The sequence below is a fragment of the Ambystoma mexicanum genome, chromosome 2q (assembly GCF_040938575.1).
Source record: "Ambystoma mexicanum isolate Mex_15411 chromosome 2q, UKY_AmexF1_1, whole genome shotgun sequence".
NCBI classification, from domain to species: Eukaryota; Metazoa; Chordata; class Amphibia; order Caudata; family Ambystomatidae; genus Ambystoma; species Ambystoma mexicanum.
The window spans coordinates 838,021,616-838,042,554 of record NC_090924.1 but is presented as its reverse complement, the minus strand read 5'-3'; positions in this window follow the sequence as shown (position 1 = coordinate 838,042,554).

Below are 20,939 nucleotides of genomic sequence, written 5' to 3'. Positions count from 1 at the left end.
ACTCATGTCTCCTTGGCTGACGAATAGGCAGTTGAACCCTCTCCCTTAAGGGACTCACTTCCCCGTTTCTCCTCCTCATACGCCGACTTACCCTATCAGTGTATGGGACTGCTTCTGTTTCCAGCCCCAGGCCTCAGCTCTCCTTAGTTGGTGGACAGCCTATTTCTCCAGTTATAGGCACTCCTCAAGTGAGTACCTGGACTCCGCCCTCCACCTCCCCCTTTTGCCACCCTGGGTGATGGGCCTTACTTGGTTTGGGGGCAGTGCTGTCCTTTTCCTTCTTCCTGCACCCCCCAGCAGGTTTACCATCTTCCCAGCAGTTTCACACATAGATTCTTCTTAAAAAGACCAGCTCGTCACCAATGAAATGATGTACCCTCCAGCCTACTTAGGTACACTTGTAAGGTTTATTATCAGCTCGTCAGGATACTTTACAAGCAGTTAATTAAGTTACATGTAAGTTACTAGTAGGACAACAACACTGGCAGCCCATCACCCAGGCAGAGGGCTCACCAACTCCAGGTTAGAACCTTCACCCATACATTCAAACATTCAGGCTTCAACACTCCACATGAAATCACAACATTCCTTCTTGCCTAGGCAGGCCATACACAACAGGGATGAGTCAGGAAGTCTTCGGTGCCTGTGATAATGGTCTTGCGGCCCAATTACCTCATGCATTCTTGTCCAAGTTGCTGCCCATTTCGTTTTGGGGGCTGCACATTTCAACAAATAATTCCCACTGCCTCCCTATTGTAGGGCCCATCTCAAAGTATATTGATTGACTCATTTAACTATCCGCCTCTGTCACCTGATTCTGTCAGATTTTGTAGCCTACAAGATGAGTATTTTGGGAAGGACTACAGTTTCTAAGAGGCTGGTCATTGTCAATTTCTAGACTCTCATGTTTGATGTATGGAAAGTCCTTGTTCAATCATTCGCTCGCATTTTTACTGTAACATGATATATAAATGTGTTCAATGTAATTGAACTTTTTCGCAAGAACCTAAACGTTATTTTTTAAGTTTTCTTTCAGTTAGGAATCTATTTTCTTTTTCGAGGTGTCTCTATGGCTGTGTAAACTACCTTTAGTAATGTACATAAATGTTGATGAGGATTTGGTCTGCTTTTTTTGTCTATTTGTGCCAGAAGGATAATGTCACCATTACATTTTTATGTAATCTTTTTAATGACATTTTCAAAATGACAAAATGATATCAGTCAAAGGAGCCAACATATGACTGTGTAAGTAACATAGTAATCATGTCTTTACATTTATGTTTTCCTTTGTGAATACAGTAATTGGTTTCAATTATTGAAATCAGTGCTGTTCCCCTTTTTTTTTTTTGGATTGTACTTTGGGGAGCAGAAAGGTTCTGCTTAACCAAACATGCATAAACATGTATTACTTTGACACTGTAATGTAAATTTAAAAATACATTGTCTGTCATGAGGTGCTCCATCTCTGTCAATTTTTTCTGCTTTATACTTGCATGTTTACCCTCTACCCTGCATCTTCCTTCTCGAAACACATGTTGTTCCCACCTGATAGACACAGTAGCATTGCGCCTTGTCTGGGTTGTGACATATATCTGGAATGGGGACTATTCAAGGGGGCTGTTCTCACCCTTTCCTGCATGTAACAATCTGGTCGAAGGGTGAGGAGCTGCATGGTATATAGTAGTGTTAGACTGGGCTGTGCTTTTTGCTTGAAACTTGACTCTTCTGTGTGTTTGTGCATCTGTCTAGTGTGTGTGTCCTATTTAATTTCTGGCCTCGCAGGGTGGGATGTGCTGGCAGGTGGTGATGGCCTGACCTCTGGAAGGTGGATCGCTCGGTTCAAAAACAACATTGAGACCGCCAGCCCCAGAGCTTCACAGAGCTGCTCAGGCGAACCAGAAGGAAGCGACCAGCGAACAGCAAACCTCCCGGGAAAAACCGGACACATGTTCAGAAAAACAAAGAAGGTAACCTAAACTGTTGGCAACCCGAGTGGGGTCCGAGAAGATCATAGAGTGGAAGTTGTACCAGGAGTAATCTCCCTCATCACAGTAATTACCAAAGAGACACAGAGAGTGAAAGTTGCATCAGGAGTAATTTCCCTCGTCACAGTAATTATCAAAGAGACACAGAGAGTGGAAGTTGCCTTGGAAGTAATCTCCCTCATCACAGTAGTGACACCGAAAGAATCCAGAGTCAAGAAAACCTTGGGAGTACTTTCCCTCATTACAGTAGAGACACCCAGAGAATGCAGAGTCAAGACAGCCTGAGGAGTAATTTCCGTTCTCACAGTAGTGATACCCAGAGATTCAAGAGTCAAAAAAGCCTCAGGAGTAATCTGCCTCGTCACACTAGTGTTACCCAGAGTACGAAGAGTTAAGAAAGCCTCTAGAGTAATCGCCTTTGACACACTAGTGATACTCAGAGAGCCAAGAGTTAAGAAAATCTCGGGAGTGATCTCCTGCTGTAAGTGATTTCAATCCGTCACTTCACCTAAGTCAACGCCTAGCGTGTAATGCACAACTGAATTCCTTATTTATTTTGTGTCTAAAAGTTCTTTTATTCTGAACGATGTACCACTCAAATCACGCCCCTCTCTTGGAACCCCCCTCCCCCGGTCACACTGAACCAGGAATCCGCCTGGTTTGCAAAGTTAAAATATTTATTCATGTATTCACAATATTATCACACTATGTTTAATGGGCATACAATAATCACCAATGGGGTGATGTCACACCAAGCAATCTCTTTAATCACAATACTTTTGCGGGTGTGTGTTCAAATCAAATAGCAATGAGGTTACTATTTCCCCCTGCACACCCCTCAACAACCAAACAGGCAATGTAAAGAGATAGGAGGAGAGAGAGCAGGTATTCAGGAATGCAGAATTCAAACAAAATGTCAATCCCAATTTCCCCCCAGCAACACAAGAGAGAAACAGAATTAATTGGCAAGCTGTCAAAATGGTTTTAAAGTAGTCTGGAGAATGGATTGGGTAAAACACTAAATATGGTTTAAATCACTAAAATTGTTTAAATTCTAATGGGAGCCGCTTTATATGGTTGCAGACAAACACTAGCAATGATTTGATGGTAAAAAGCAATGTGAAAACTTAAAATTGAGGTCGGGTGCAATTGAAAGCTGTTTTACACGTGTAATAAATTACCTAAAACAAAACTTGCGGCAAACTTTTCTGTGTGCATTAATCGCGATTACGGGAAAACTATATGGATTTGGTTCTATGGAAACCAATCGATGTTAGCTACAAGCAGAAGTTTAAATTTTGTTTCTAACATAACAATTGAAGGAGTTATGGGCGTTTTAGTGAAGGTCGTTTTTCTGAGACAGGCGCAAAAAGGGAAAACGGGAATGCACTTTAACAAATACAAATGGAATTTCTTTACACTAGATTATGACTATAGAAAGAGAGAATTCCACACATGAATCTCCATCAATCCTGGCAGGGACCCTTCATGTGGTGGATAATCAATTTCTTTCTGGGATTCAAATTATTGATTTACAAACCTAATGATTTATGAATTTAAAATACAAATGAGAGACTTAACGCAAGAAAGTTCTGACAATTCAACAGTACACTTAACAATATCAGGTTCTGAAGACAAAATAGGATGGATTTAGATAGGGAGTGACTATGGATAGTACATATTCTAGTGACACAGTCCTATACTATGGATACTCACTATATATGTTTGAACAGAATCGTCAGGAATTCTGGTCAGGGATTCTGGACAGAAATTCTGCTGGGCACACCGGACTGGACAGGCTGCTGGGCACACCGGACTGGACTGGGTCTGCAATGGCTCTGGTCACAGCTATCTGGTCACAGCATGGCACAGCACAGCACAACTGGATTGGATCTTTTGATTCTGGCAATAATTCTTTTAGCAGGAAAGCAGTTACAGCACAGCCCGGCTGTTTCTTTTGTTCCCCTTAGGTTTCTGGGGTAAATTCTGGTTTCTGGAATTTGAAGGCCTAGCTGAAAATGGTTCAGCTATAGAATGGGCCTTTCTGCTTGCCAAGTTTCTGGAGTCTAGAGCAAGGAAAATAGATGGTTCTCTCGCAGGGTACTCCGCCAGCAATCGGTTAGTGGGTGAATCTGTGTGTCCTTCTAAGTCCTCAGCTGTCTCTATTTATGCTTATGATAAGGGGGTGTGTATGCTGGAGTATCCTAAGCGCGCCCCCTAAGCAGGCTTTTGGCTAGAGTCTCCTCTCTCCATTGATTGGAGGAGAAAACAGGGTGTCACCAGGATGATGTGTATTTTATGAGTCAGAGAATCCTCCCCTTGCCTTTTGAACATAAAATCTACTTTTAGTACAATACATATTTACAAATGTGCAACCTCTATAACCATAACATAGATAGATTACATATTTTGTCGAGCAGATACTCTTCTAAGCCCCGTCGCTGTAGGATCTTGGGTCTGCTTTTGACAGAATTCCACCCTTTTTATCCGGAACACAAGGTCCAATTTTGGAGCAAATTTCCACAAATGTGCACATTGTATATGGGCATACGCGTGCAAAGTTTCATGCTTTTGACATAAATACATTTGGTATAAAACCATAATTTCCACTGTTAATTCCCAGAAAATAGCACAGAGTTCTGGTGCCTCTTAAACTGTGCAGCCAAAAATTAGCTTCACACGTCTTGGGTTTACATATTTTTCACAATGTTACACAGTAAATTACCAGTCTTTTAAAAATGTGCTTTTTGTCCTTGTGAATCAACAAATGGTTGTCTGTCCCGGCCTCCTTCCTCTTCTTGCAGCTCAGGAACAATCTCCTCCCAGTTCCTTCAGGCAGCAGCCATTTACGATCCTTCCTAATTAGCATCTCCTTGAGCTGGAGGAAGTCCATTGTCCCCTTCCCACAGCAGCCCCAATTCTCCTCCCACCCCTTAATAATCACATGGGTGTGAGTTCCTGGTGGAGAGAGAGACCTGGCCTTTATGGGGGGAAGCTGTTATACTGGTTTGGCTCTGAGTCAGGCTTAAATTCAACTGTCATTTTGTTACAATTTTTTACTTGGTTTAAAATAAACTTTCTAATTTCCAAACAAGCAGCTACAACACTTATTTCAGATTCTAAACCATGAGATTTAAATAGTTACAACCTAGGTTACTCTCAATAATAGGTCACTTATATTTCAGACATTAGATTTCAGTTGTATAAGTTTACAGTTCTAATGCAGGCTTTTGAAAACAGTCATTCAGGCGGCTGAGAGTACTGCGCCCAGATTTTGACAGATACCACAGGCAGGCACTTTGGCTGTGAATGTTTCTATGACAAATTCAGCTTTTCAGGATACTGCAATTTCACAATGATTTCTTGAACTCAGTGAATTGTGACACCCAGCAAGAATATTGGATGTTTGTGGGTGTTTTGTACTGGCATTCTGCAGTTTCAGCAACCAAGAAAAAGGATTTAAATGCAGATTTTGGATTTCTTTCAGCAAAGCACTGCTTTTTACTTTGTGCTCCATTTTTACTTGTTGGGCAGCCCAGTGACATGTTTCAGGAGTGAGATGTCTGTTCCACCACTGACAACATGCATGGTAGATTTGACAGCCAACTTTTTGTGCTTTGTAGAGCTCCCTTTTCATAGGTTTTGGCGCGTACAAGGGTTTTGCAGCCGTTTTTATATTTCTGGTAACACCAGAACACTGGGATGTTGCAGGGCAGAGCATAAGTGGGTTAATACATCCCACAAAGCCCCCCCACAACTTGAATTTGACCTCCCGTCAAGGAGAAGTTGGGAGATTGGGATATTCAGTTTTTCTTTTTGGTCCAAGTGGAAAAACGTGTCTGCTTCTCCCCTCAGTGCTGGATCGACAAGTTCTCCTCGCACTTCCAGATGGGAGTATGGAGCGATACCCCGCGCCCCTTGGGTCTTTCCTCCTGGTCCCCGAGTGGTCCTCCTTGGTGCTTCGAATCCATGGTTTCAGTACTAGGATGACAAAACAAAGTAAGGTTACAGACTTTTCCCCACCACTATTCATGTAGTGGGACAGATGCATACCTTTGACATAAAATTGACAATCTTTCCCGCCTTTAATTCTTACTGATTTTAACAGGTGATATGGTTTTACAGTTTGAATTTTCTAGGGATCTGGAATGTTCCCCTCTGGGTCTCCAGATGACACCTCTAGTTGCCGCAGAGTATGCCTAGGATGGCAACACTTCAGCTGGTTGATGTGGACCCACTTATCTTCCCCTCTGGCAAACTGCCTTTGGGGATACGGATTTTGTAGGTGACTGGTAAGATTCTGTCTACAATTTCAAAAGGACCCCGCCAGCTAGGAAAGAATTTGTGCTGTTTGGCCTGGGTCCTTTGGAAATTGTACAAGTAGATCCGGTCTCCTACTTGGTATTCTTTTTTAGTTGTCTTAAGGTCATAGTGGGTCTTCATACTGTCTGCAGATCATTCTAGATTCCGCTGAGCATAGGCAAAAGCATGTTGAAGGTGTTTTCTCAGATTCTCAACATGCTCATGAGTTGTGGAGGCATTTATCAAGGTCTGCTCTTGGGTTCTATAGAGCAGATGCTGGGGAAGCAACATCCTTCATCCAGTCATCAGCTCAAAAAGTGACATTTTTGTTGCAGAAGAAAGGGTAGATCTGATGTCCATCAGGACAAGAGGTAATCGAATGTCCCAACTTGGCCCAGAATCTGCCACAAACTTTTTTAATATGCTCACAATTGTCATGTTGTATCTCTCACTTCCACCACAAGAGGCTCGCCGGTAGGCAATGTGTAGTTTCCTTTTGACCCCAAGTACCTCCCACATCTTTATCATCACTTCGATATTGAAGTGACTACCTCGGTCTGACTCAATCCTTTGGGGTAGTCCAAAACGCGAGAAGATGTGGTTGATCATCAGGGCATCTGTTGTTTCTGCCTTGCAATTTGGGGCCGGGAGACATTCCACCCATTTAGTGAACAAGCATGTCATGGTGAACATGTACTTGTTCCCCCTAGAGGAGCGAATCACGGGCCAGATAAAGTTGAATTGTAAATCTGACCAAGGCTGTGTCATCCCCCTCTTTTGGAGGGGAGCACGGTGTGTGAGTGATGTTGGCTAAAATTGTGCACACACAAGACACCCCTTCAAGTATTGGTCAAGGTCCTGCCCCATGTGTCACCAGTATGCAACCTCTCTCAAGATTTCTAGTGTCTTATGAAACCCCTGATGACCGGCTGTGGTCGCATCATGGGCGTGACTTAGCATCAGGCTTCGGACTGAGGTGGGGACCACCCACTGGTCATGGCCAGCTATGGATCTCCTCACCAACAAACCGTCTTGGATTCAGAACATTTTTGGACATTTCATCAACACTCTGAGGTCCTCTATACCTATATAATCGGTATTCGTCAGGGGAAAGTTCTCAGGTTCCTCAATGTGTTGCTAAAACGTACCAATTATTGGATCCCCTTTTTGAGTCGTAATCAAATCAGCATTTGGCGTCTCCTTACTCCATTGTGCAGTTGAGAGTTCATTGTGAGCATTTGTCTGGGACCTAGTGATAGCAGTGACCTGGATTTCCCCCAACAGGGACTCAATCTCAAGTAGATCCCCTGGGATGGCTCCAGGTTTGGCCAGCTGGTCAGCTAGGTAATTTCCAGTTTTATCTGGTCCCTCTACTTTAAAATGACCCTTGATCCTTTTCCAGTAGATGGTCATCCCATTCCAGGTGACCAGATCATCAATATTTTGGATTAATTTTCCATGTTTCAATGGTTTATTATTAGCACATAGCATGCCTCTAGTTTTCCAGTTAACAAGATGCTCCACAAACCCATTCCGTACATAATCCGAATCTGTGATTATGACCAGTTCGTGGAGTTGGTGTTGGACAGCAGTGAGGATGGCTTGACGCACAGCCATGAACTCTGCCACTTGACTACTTCGGGGACTGATTTTGTACCCAGCGGAGGGTTCTGGGGCATCATTCACCCATGCTTTCCCTACGCCGGCTGCAAGTTCTTTTTCCGCGTTGTTGTCAACATGGTAGGAGCATCCATCCACATAGGCAGTGGGCATTCCCTCACACTGGTCTTCTTCATAGACTTTGGGCCTCATTACACGGATGGCGGAGAACCATGGCGCTATTAGCACCATGGTTCATGCCGGTAAAATACCGGCACCGCCTTGGCAGAAAGGGGAATTACCGCCCCATTCCAAGGTTGGCAGGGCGGTAATTCCCCCTTCCACCATTGCCCTTCCCCACTCCCATTTTTGCCCCATAGGGCTCAATGGGAATGGGGAAGGCGCTAATTACGGTACCGCAAACTGCGGTACCGTAATTAGCTCCCTGGGTCCCTTTGCGGGTTGGTTTTTAACGCCTGCAAAAATCAGACGTTAAATCCCCCAACCCGCAAAGGGACCTCGTAGTAAGGCGGTAAGGATTTACCGGGACCGGTATCTTACCGGTACCGGTAAATCCTTACCGCCATCCGTGTAATGAGGCCCTTTGTGTGGGGAATTAAGGTATGCCTCCACGTTGTCCTTGATTTTAAGACTTTCGTCCTCGAGACAGTTTTCTCTGGCACAATCATGCAAGTCAGCCAGACCTTGCACGAGGGGACTCTTCTTGTTTTGGCCATATCTGACCTCCACAGGAAAGCCTTGCATTGACAGAATTTCAGGAAGTAATTCGGGAATTACTCACATTTCCACCCGGATTCTGTCACTCTGAATATATTGCAAAGGTTGGTGTGGAGTCTCCACTATGATGTGTTCCCCCTGGATAAACAGGCGGTAATTCTTCAATGCCCACACCGTTGCCAGGAGTGCCTTCTCACAATCGTTTTTTTCCTCCACAGAGGATAAAGTTTTACCCGCATAGGAGATTACTTTATTGACCTTGTCATGCTTTTGATATAATACTGCAGTCAAGCATGTATTTGAGAACCCTGTCTCCAAGAAGAACCCCTTGTTTTTGACAGAGTAAGCTCTCAAGCTTGTGAGAGGCTTCTTTTGAGAAGCTTACTTCTCTTACTGCCTCGGCTTGTTCTGGACCCCACTCCCACTTGAACGCCCCTTCAAAAGATGGATCAGGGGTCTTGTGATCTCTGCGTAGTCCTCAATGAACTTTCTCCCGTAATTAGTTAGTCCGAGGTGGCTCCTTAGTTCCCACAGAGTTGTGGGGTCTTTTATTTTCTGAAGTGCTTCCACTTTCTTTTCCTGCGGACAGAGACCCTGAGGAGTTATCTCATGCCCCAAGAAATTTACATGGGTTCTGCACCACTGTGCCTTTTGAAAGGAGAGTTTTGCTCTGGCAGCCCTCAACTGTATCAAGACATAACAGATCTCCGCTATGTGGTCCTCCACAGTTGAGCTTTTGACTAGAACATCATCTACATAGGCCAGGTTACCCCTTTCACCCAAGTCGGGCATGGCCTCATGTAGAAACATTTTAAATTCATTGCTGGAGTTGATGTATCCGAAGGGAGTCCGGGTCCATGTGTATTGCTGCCCCTTCGAAGGTGAAGGCCACCTTGTATTGGTCCTCCCTACTGACAGGTACAGTCCAGTACCCATTGGTCAGGTCTATTGCAGTGAATACCTTTGACCCCTGGATATGGGCCAGCCCTTGGTCAATGTAGGGAAGAGGCCATCGGGAACTATGGACCCGTTTGTTGAGCTCCCTTAGGTCAGCACAGAGTCTCCACTGGCCGTTTGGTTTCAAAATCCCCAGCACCGGATTATTGAAGGTGCTGTGGACTGGACGAATTATCCCACAGGACTCAAGGTTCTTAATTATTTCAGTAAGGGACTCCATTGATGCGAGAGGCAAGCGATATTGCTTCACAAACACTGGAGTCATGCCAGGGTCCGTGGGAATTGTTTTAGTGTGGATGTCGGTGCGACCACAGTCATATGAGTTCACCGCAAAGAGATCTTGAAAATCTAAGAAAACTTGTATACATTTTTGATTTTGCTCCAGAGTCTCACAGGCATCAGCTAGGTTGACTCTCTCTTCAACCATCTGTCTGAAGCCTGGAAATACTTTTGGTTTTGCTATCTCAGCAGCCCCCTCCAGCTGGGTGGAGAAGTCCCTGGTCAAAGTGCTGATTTGGACTGATAGCTTAAGGTGGGGAAGGCAGTCCTCGTGGACTTGGAAGATCACCTCATCCCTCCTGAAGTCACAGGTCACATCTTCCTTACCATAAGGGCAGTGTGTGGGAGCGAGGGGCCAACAGGCCCCCCCTGCTGTCACTTCTCAGTACAAAACTCGGACCAAGTGCCTCCAGAAGTGGGTACGCCCCTCGCCCTCATGCAATGTTAACTTTGGGTTACATTCGCGTAGATGGGACCACTGAGCAGGACACAAGGCATCCATTTTTGTACCCCCTTTCGACTCCATCTTGGTGACCAGGCCTCACTGCGATAGTACAAAATGCCTCTCTCCCTTTCCCCGCCGCAGCAGCTCGGAGTACATGGCCCCCACCCTTGTTCCCACTCTGACTGGAAAACTCTGCAGCTCCATTCTCACGCTGAAGCCCGAGATGCTTGCAACAAATAATAAATGTAACACATCTCTTTTCCTCTGAGATCACTGTCTTGCATGTGAACCAACATGAGCTAAGCACATAGCTCGTCCATCTCCACAAAAGCGTCCTTTCCCCCTTACCCTCGCCAGTTGAAAATTATTGCCATTCTAACCCTGTGTCCCAAGGCAAGATATTCCTTTCATGTGCCAGACCGACGACCATGCTATGAAGCCCACCCAACAGACCCCCAACTAACATTAGACCCCTGCTGCAGTATATTGTGCCTAATACTAACAAATGCCACATACCTGAGATTCTTGTGAGACTAACCCCACAGTTCAATTAGAGTATTATGGTGGTCAAGACCCTTAAACCTGTGACCTGTATAACCCAAATGTTATAGATGATATAGATACCTGTGTGATGTGTATAGTGCCATGATAAACTACTGAGGGTCTTTTTGATCAACCATTATTTAGTGCATGCATTATTTAGAATGTATTCATTAGCTTAGATAGATAGTGACCACAGTGTTTCACAACAACCTGACCTTCACCCCTCCGGAGCACAGATGTCTGACGTCAACCCTCCCGCCAACCAAGCAACCAACCTGGAGGAAGTGTAACGCTCACCTGATTCCCGCAGAGGCGCCTGTCTTGACTGGGTGAATGCTGTATCTTCAAAGATGATGTGTAACACACAGTTGGCTCTTTGGGCTGGACCTCTGTGCGCTGTATGTCTGACTCGAAGAGTAAGATGTCTTAGGTAAGTGAACGCCGAACTCTCCATCTGCCTCGGGGCAGGGTGCCGTAACCAGTTTCTTCACTGGATACGGGTGCAGGCTTCTTGACCTCAGAGGACTGCTGTCCGTCGTTAACTGAACGAACGGTAAGTTCTGGGCACTTCAAATGTCTTAAAAGTCTTTTGTAATGATATCCCTTGTTTTGCAGGGTTCCGGCGATGGCGGATGGCTGGCTGATGAGAGTTGAGGATCGAACCCGCGTGAGGAATAGAAGCGCCTGGAAGCACGTAAGTAAGCGCTTGTAGCCTGCTTCACGATGCGCACTAACTGTCCCTTTTATCTTGCAGGTACAAGTTCGGAGCTTTAGAGAAGCTGAAGGGTGCTGGAATACCCACTGGATTCGGCGTGGGAAGGAGTAATGGCACGTGAGTAATAAAGTTGCCCAATGTCTTTAAACGCACCTTCTTTTGTCTTTCAGATGCGGGATGCAGTGCCGAAGGCCTCCGGAGCGTGCGAAGAGCTGGTAAGCTTTTGTCTTTCAGATGCCAGAATGCAGTGCGAAGACCTCCGGAGCCTGTGAAGAGTAGGTAAGCCTTTGTATTTCAGATGCCGGAATGCAGCGCGAGGCGTTGGTGACAGCCGATGGACCAGGTAAGAGATGCGCTGTCACTGAAGACCGTAGTGCTAACCTGTTCTTTCTTTGTCTTTACAGGTGCTGCTGAAGACTGGATTCCAGGATGGTAAGCCTTTGTTCCCTTAGGCCCAGGACCAGAAGCAGAAGACACGATGAGCGTTCTGCTGCAGAGAATGCAGAATAACGCAAAGCAAGATTCATCCATCGGGTGTGGTTTAAATAGCCTCCTGTAGTGCTCAGGTGTCTCCTTCCACAGCCACGCCTAGGTAAGAAAAGAGTTCCTGCTTTCCAGAAGAGTTTCAGTGTTCTGAACCTAGGGAGTGGCTCCTGCCCCACCCAACAGGAAAAGTAGTCCCAAACAGAAGAGGATCAGGGGTTCAACTGGCAGGTAAGTAAGCAGCATGGTCTGCTGCAGGTAAGTCCACCCAAGCATTATGAGCCTGGCGCTTCCAGCGCTGGGACTGGGCATCTTTATGAGCCTGGTGCCACTGGCGCCAGGACAGGGTCCAAGAGGTCCCAATTGGGACTGGCTGGCACTCGGAACCGGGGTTATGGGTCTGCTTCCAAGGGAGTCGGGCAAGTCCTGATCTTTTGGAAGCAGAGATCATGACAGCACCCCCCCTCAAGGCCCCTCCCAAACCGGGCTTCTCCGGGGGTTTGGGCTTGTTAGGAAATGTTCGATGAAATCTTTTGATTAGACGAGGCGCGTGGACATATTCTGCAGGTTCCCAGGATCTTTCTTGGGGACCGTAGCCTTTCCAGTCAATCAGGTAAAATAGTTTAGATTTGGAGATCTTGGAATCCAGGATGCTTTTGACTTCAAACTCGAGTTCTCCATCAACTAGAATAGGTTTTGGAGATGTAGTTCGTCGGGTTTGAGGTTGCACGGGTTTTAATAGAGAGACGTGGAAGACCGGATGTATCTTCATGTGAGGGGGCAAGTCCAACTTGACCGCTACTGGATTTACTATGGTAGTGATGGAATAGGGACCAAGGTATCTTGGGTTGAAGGTGCGTGGTCCTTTTAGAGGTAGATATTTGGTGGATAACCAGACTTGATCTCCTACTTGATATTGGGGGGCTTCCTTCCGATGTTGGTCTGCTCCTTTCTTGTATTTTTCTTTAGCCCTTTGAAGGTGAGAAACGGCTTCCTTAAAGGCTTGGGTGATTGTAGAATGCAGGTGGTCCACTGCTGGTGTTCCAAGATCTTGGAGTGGATCTAACTCCGAGGTTCGAGGGTGACTACCGTATAAAAGAAAAAAGGGGATCTTCCCAGTTCCCGAGTGGACAGAGTTATTGTAGGCATATTCGGCTATCCAAAGGATATCTTTCCAAGTTTTTTCAGTTTGTTGTAGCATGCAGCGCAAATAATGTTCCAGAGTTTGATTGGTCCTCTCGGTTTGTCCGTCGGTTTGAGGGTGGTGGCTGGTCGAAAGTCTCACATCAATTTGAGCCGACCGACAGCAACTTCGCCAAAAATGAGAAATAAATTGACTACCTCGATCTGAAATTAGAACTGAAGGAAAACCGTGCAGTCGGACGATGTTTTCGAGAAATTCTTGGGCCAGAGTTGCTGCTGTTGGTAAGCCTTTGAGTGGAATGAAATGCGCCATCTTGGAGAATAGGTCCACGATTACTAGGATCGTATTGTATCCGGAGCATGGAGGTAGATCGGTGATGAAGTCCATAGAAAGCGTATGCCAAGGGCGAGGCGGGATGTCAATAGGGCGTAAGAGGCCGGCTGGTTTTTCCTTTTGACTCTTGTTTTGGGCGCATACTCCACAGGACATTATAAAGTCTCTGATATCTTTTTTCCAAGACGGCCACCAGAAGTAGCGCTTGATCTTTTCCGAGGTCTTGGTCATACCGGGATGTCCTTCCATTAAAGAATCGTGATAACAAGAGATTACCTTTTTCTGTAAATCTGTGCTGGGCAGGTATAACCGTTCTTGGAAATATAATAGGTTGTCCTTCACCGTAAAGTCCTTTCCCTGCAGATGCCAATTCTGTATGTCTGCTGGAGTTACCAGTAGCCTGGCTTTATCCTTAACTTCCTCTATGGATTGTGTGGCGATTACACCTAGAATTCTTTGTTCAGGAATGATAGGTACAGGTTTAGGATTGATCAAATGTTCTTCCACTCCCATCCGAGAAAGGGCATCAGCTTTACCGTTTTTTGTACCGGGTCGATAGGTAATTATGAAGTCAAACTCGGCAAAGAATAGTGCCCAACGGAGTTGCCTAGAGGATTGAGCTTTTGCGGTTTTCAAATATTGCAGGTTTCGGTGATCTGTAATCACAGTAACGGTGTGTCGGGCCCCCAGAAGATAATGCCGCCAAGCCTTAAAGGCGGACTTGATAGCTAGAAGTTCCTTATCAGTAATAGTGTAATTGATTTCAGGAGGCGAGAATTTGCGGGACCAAAATGCCACGGGATGCAACTGATTGGTTACTGGGTCCTTTTGTGATAGAACTGCCCCCATGGCAAGGCTCGAAGCATCAGTTTCAACGATGTAGGGGAGTTCTGGGCGAGGATGTTTTAAGATCGGTGCAGAGATAAATATAGTCTTCAAATTCTGGAAAGCTTGTTCCGCCTCGGTAGACCATTCAAAACGTTTGTTTTTCTTTAACAAGGCGGTGATGGGCTGGACTATTCGAGAGAATTCGGGGATAAACCTGCGGTAAAAGTTAGCGAAGCCTAACATGCTTTGAACACCTTTTACGGAGGATGGCGATGGCCATTTGAGAATTGCATCGACCTTCTTTGAATCCATACGCACTCCGCTAGGTGATAATATGAATCCCAAGAATTCAACTTCAGTCACGTTGAAAACACATTTTTCCAACTTAGCGAAAGGTTTGTGTTGACGCAATCTCTCGAGGACCATTTTCACGTGTTCCCGATGTTCAGTTTCCGATGAAGAATAAACGAGGATGTCGTCAATGTAAACAACAAGACACACATCTATGAGCTCTCTGAGGACATCGTTCATAAAATATTGAAAGGCGGCCGGGGCATTGCAAAGTCCGAAGGGCATGACCTGATATTCAAATAGCCCATACTTGGTGCGGAAGGCCGTCTTCCATTCATCGCCCTCTTTTACTCGTACCAAGTGGTAGGCTCCTCTAAGATCCAACTTTGTATATATGCATGCTTTTCTGACTTGGTCCAGGAGTTCAGGGATCAAAGGTAACGGATATCTATTCTTAACGGTGATCTGGTTCAGGGCGCGATAATCTATACAAGTTCTAAGGTCCCCATTTTCTGGAACGAAGAACAAAGCTGAGGAAGCAGGGGACTTGGGAGGACGAATAAACCCATTCGCTAGGTATTGATCCAGGTATTGTCGGAGGTGAAGATTCTCAGGCTCGGTGAGGGCATAAATTCTACTACAAGGAGGAGTAGATCCAGGTATCAGGTCTATCTGGTAGTCATAAGACCTATGAGGAGGTAGAGAGTTAGCCTGATCCTTCCGGAAAACATCTTGGAATTCTAGGTATTCAGGAGGTAACTGGGGAGCCTCCGAGGAAATTGCTGCCAGTGCAACACCAGGTCGAGGGTGACAAGTAGAGACACATTCTGGAAACTGAACCGTTCTTGCTCGCCAATCGATCTGAGGATTGTGCTTCTCTAACCAAGGAATTCCTAGAATAATCTGGAACTGAGGGGCCTTGATCACATCGAACACGATCTTCTCATGGTGTCCATCTTGACTTACTAGCGTCACTTCTTGGGTGGTATGCGTTACTGGTCCGGAGGCTATCTCCGTACCATCCACCGTAGTAATGACGTCCTTTACAGCCTTTGGACAAAGAGTCAGATTCATCCTCAAAACCATTTCATGATCCACATAATTGCCGATGGCACCGCTGTCGACGTAAGCTTCAATCGCATGTAATCGATCCGGATGTTCAGGGCTAATGAGGACCATAGGTATCACGAAATGCGAGGTCACAGAACTGGTTTTAACGCTCGGCAAGAGGACCTCTATTCTTGTCGGGCGAGGTCGTTTCCCTGCTCAGAGTTTGTGACCCTGGTAACTGCAGCTCCTACTGCCTTCTTGGCTGGTTTCACCGGACAGTCTCGAAGAAAGTGCCCCGAGTTTCCGCAATAGAGGCATAATTGCAGCTGTTTTCTCCTTTCCCGCTCCTTTTGTGTTAGTGGTCCTTTCAGGCCCCCTATTTGCATGGGTTCCCCGGAGTCTACTCCTTTGGTAGAAGTTGGTGGTTTGGAAAATACTCGAGCATCAAACTTGGAACGATCGGCCTTCCTGTTCTCCAGTCTGTGGTCAATTTGAACGACTAAGTCAATATAGTCCGAACAGTCTTGCGGGGGATTCACTACTTGGGCTAACACATCTTTGAGCTCTCCACGTAGACCTCTATAAAACAGCGTAATCCTTTTGTCCTCAGGCCATCGAGTTTCCACTATCAGTCTGTTGAAAGACGCAATATAAGCCAAAAGGTCTTGATTACCCTGTCGCAATGAAAGGAGCTCATTGTCCAAGGCCTGCCCCTGTGAATGTCTTGCAAACAGTTTTTCCATACTGAGATGAAAAGCTTGAAAATCATGGAGAACCGGATCATCTTGATTAACTAGAGGGATCGACCAGTCTGCCGCATTGCCACTAAGGTACGAAAGCACGAAAGCTACCTTAGCTTGATCAGTTGGAAAGGCTGCTGGCCGGCATAAGAAGTGCAACCGGCACTGATTAATAAATACTGCAAACCTCTTTGGGTCACCAGAAAATCGTTCGGGAGGAGCCAGAGGTACATTCCCAGGTAGGTTGATCTGCACTGGGTTCGTAAAGGATGTTGAAGGAAGATTTGCCCCTGATGCGGGTAACGGAGTTTGTCCGGCTTGTGACTGTAGCAATTGTCTAGCGAGATCGTCTGTTCGCTCCTTGGAAATAATCAGTTCCCTTCATAGAGCATTCGTTTCCTGACGGGCTGCATGCACTTCTGCTCTTAGTTCCCCAAGTAACTGGGCTAGCTGGTCGGTATCCGAGGTTTCCATAGTGCCTGGGTGGGAGTTTTGCGGTAGGCTTTGCGTTCTGTAACGCTCACCTGATTCCCGCAGAGGCGCCGGTCTTGACTGGGTGAATGCCGTATCTTCAAAGGTGATGTGTAACACACGGTTGGCTCTTTGGGCTGGACCTCTGTGCGCTGTATGTCTGACTCGAAGAGTAAGATGTCTTAGGTAAGTGAACACCGAACTCTCCATCTGCCTCGGGGCAGGGTGCCGTAACCAGTTTCTTCACTGGATAAGGGTGCAGGCCTCTTGACCTCAGAGGACTGCTGTCCGTCATTAACTGCACGAACGGTAAGTTCTGGGCACTTCAAATGTCTTAAAAGTCTTTTGTAATGATATCCCTTGTTTTGCAGGGTTCCGGCGATGGCGGATGGCGGGCTGATGAGAGTTGAGGATCGAACCCGCGTGAAGAATAGAAGCGCCTGGAAGCACGTAAGTAAGCACTTGTAGCCTGCTTCACGATGCGCACTAACTGTCCCTTTTATCTTGCAGGTACAAGTTCGGAGCTTTAGAGAAGCTGAAGGGTGCTGGAATACCCACTGGATTCGGCGTGGGAAGGAGTAATGGCACGTGAGTAATAAAGTTGCCCAATGTCTTTAAACGCACCTTCTTTTGTCTTTCAGATGCGGGATGCAGCGCCGAAGGCCTCCGGAGCGTGCGAAGAGCTGGTAAGCTTTTGTCTTTCAGATGCCGGAATGCAGTGCGAAGACCTCCGGAGCCTGCGAAGAGTAGGTAAGCCTTTGTCTTTCAGATGCCGGAATGCAGCGCGAGGCGTTGGTGACAGCCGATGGACCAGGTAAGAGATGCGCTGCCACTGAAGACCGTAGTGCTAACCTGTTCTTTCTTTGTCTTTACAGGTGCTGCTGAAGACTGGATTCCAGGATGGAAAGCCTTTGTTCCCTTAGGCCCAGGATCAGAAGCAGAAGACACGATGAGCGTTCTGCTGCAGAGAATGCAGAATAACGCAAAGCAAGATTCATCCATCGGGTGTGGTTTAAATAGCCTCCTGTAGTGCTCAGGTGTCTCCTTCCACAGCCACGCCTAGGTAAGAAAAGAGTTCCTGCTTTCCAGAAGAGTTCCAGTGTTCTGAACCTAGGGAGTGGCTCCTGCCCCACCCAACAGGAAAAGTAGTCCCAAACAGAAGAGGATCAGGGGTTCAACTGGCAGGTAAGTAAGCAGCATGGTCTGCTGCAGGTAAGTCCACCCAAGCATTATGAGCCCGGCGCTTCCAGCGCTGGGACTGGGCATCTTTATGAGCCTGGTGCCACTGGCGCCAGGACAGGGTCCAAAAGGTCCCAATTGGGACTGGCTGGCACTCGGAACCGGGGTTATGGGACTGCTTCCAAGGGAGTCGGGCAAGTCCTGATCTTTTGGAAGCAGAGATCATGACAGGAAGACATGATGCCCACACCTAAAACACCACCCTGGCTGACCAATCCGGGTCCAACGTAGCATCATATGTTATATATGTCAATGTGCTTATATAATGTGTTGTAACCTTGATGTGGTCAGAGCATTCTCAGAGATCTAGATAAACTTTTCCTTGAACTCTCGCAGCCTGCTCTTTTGTGCCTTATTCCCTGTCCAGGGAGTGTCTGTTTTATTCATTTCACACGTGTAAATCAGGGAGGGCACAAACATTTGGTGACCCCCTGTGACGTGATCGGAGAGGTGCCTCGAGGCCGGTGCAGTGCGGCGAGATCCGGGACGCCCCCCAGCAAAACCATCACCTCTGCGGCCAACCAGCCTGTGCCCACTACGAAGAAGGGTCAAGGGTTCCCGGTTGATGAATACCCGACTGAAAGCTGCTCGCCGAGGCGGGCCATGGCTTGGTTGGGGTGAGGACCTTTCTGGGGTCAGACTGCAAGCGGCGACCCTCGAGTCACCTGACTGAACACGTGAGTGCCGGTTATGAAGGTTACCAAGGAAAGGTAAGGGGGAAATAGGAGGGAACAGGTGGTAATGGGTTATAGGGAAGAGTAGGGCCTGTGTGAGTGATGATGAGGCTTTTCTGATCTGTCCTTTATATGGCCATTAGGTTTTTGTGAGAAGTGAAGAGAAGAAGAGAAGCCCGAACGGGGTATAAGGCGGCGCCGCGCAGCATTGTCTCGTCCAGTGCCGAATAAATAAGTGAAGATACAGAGAAAATAGTAGGAGTCTTGTATATTGAGTAGACTCAGAGTAGTTATTTAGAACATTCTTTTTCTGGGTACGAAAGAATTCTTGGAAAAGAGTAAGGGGGTGTAAGAGGTGGGGAGTGAATGAGAAGAGTAGGCGAAACGGGGAAGGGGTGATAACAAGGACAAAACGGGAAGTAAAAGCGCGCAGGTAGTTCATGTGCATGATATGTGTTATATGTCTTTTGTGTTCTGTCCATTTTTTGGCAAGGATATCCAAGTACTGTGGTTGATTTGTGGGTAAAGTGGCAAAATATGCAAAAATGAACTGTTGAATTTGAACATGCAACAATCATAAGGTTAACATTGAAAATTGATTTATATATATATATATATTGATACATATATGTGCATACAGTAATTGAGAAGATGTGTGGTATATTGTAGAAGGAAAGAAAGGCAAGTGGAGAAGTGATTAGAGGGAAAGAGAGACTGAAGGGCAAGTACAGACAAAGGGAAAAATATCATCATGGGGGGAATAACACCACTAGCTCATATTTGTCAGCACCTTCTGATATACAGTGAGAAGATACAAAAATACCACGATCAGTGGTTGACAGAGATAAAAGGAGACAGTGTGATGCCAATTTGGCAAGAAGGTGGGTCATTTGATAAAAGGGTGTTAGATTTAGTGTCCACACACTTGTTGGCACGGTATAAGGGGAAACAGTTACAGAATAGACGAGAAGTACTAGACCTGTGGCGAATGTTTGAAGAAGTTACGCCTACAGCAGAGGTAGGTAAAGAAAGAACGAACGAAAACCAGAAAACGCAGGAAGAGGTAAGCGGAACGCCAAAGGGCGAGTGCACAACCACTACAGCTGAGGGCGATACAACGAAAATATATCCCTTAATGTCAAGGCCAGCAGTAGGATACAGCGACCCCCTGTACACACCAGCATGTCCCACCCCCACACCCTCAACCGGCGCAGTCGCTACGGCACCACTGCCCTATGATAAAGGAGGTTTGTATGGTCCGACAAGTGCACCCCCGTGAATTTGGCACACTTAACTGGAGAATTAGACCACCAGCTAGTGCATGCACAGATGGAAATAACGCGGCTAAGAGCATTGTGCGACAGAGGCCAAATGCTGCCAGGGGGAGGAGAGGTGCCACCGTTATCCATGGTAGATCTCACACCATCATTAAGCACAGCAGGGGAAGTGGCGCCAGCACTCTCAAAGCCAACGCGATCAATATCATCACAAGGAACACGCATACCACAAGGGCGAGATAAAGAGTTCCTGTTCCATCTAAATGACAAACCCGTGCGGATTATACGCCCACCCACCCCATAAAGTGAGAAAAAGGGGAAGGACGTGAAGAAAACAATGAGCAAGAATCAGAAATATAAGAGGTATGGAGTGACTTAGACAAATATGAAGAGGCAGCTGCCGAGGCCAGTTCCCCACTGCCAAACCGCCGTTACCCAGATACACCATCGCCACCACTATGGCAGGGTAGATTAAGACAGAGAGGAGGGAATATGATGGTAAGTAAAATAAAGAAAGGTGCGGTAAGTAAGGTAGAAAAGAAGCACAAGTTACAATTGCCATTGATACATAATGGAGCAGGTAGGCCACACTACATTCCATGGGCTCAAATGGATAAAAACAACCTGCTGAAGGTCCTCCCGCCACTATCAGGAGGGGCTGGGAAATGGATACACACCTATGAGAAAAACACGGCAGGAGTGCCACTAGCAATAGGGGATGTGAAAAGTTTATTAGTGTCAGCAATTGGTGACCAAGCAGACTCAGTGTGGGAAAAGGCCGGATTCCCCGGAGTAACAATGAGTTGTGATCGCCACGATGGGTCAGCCTTCAACAACGTTCGAGCA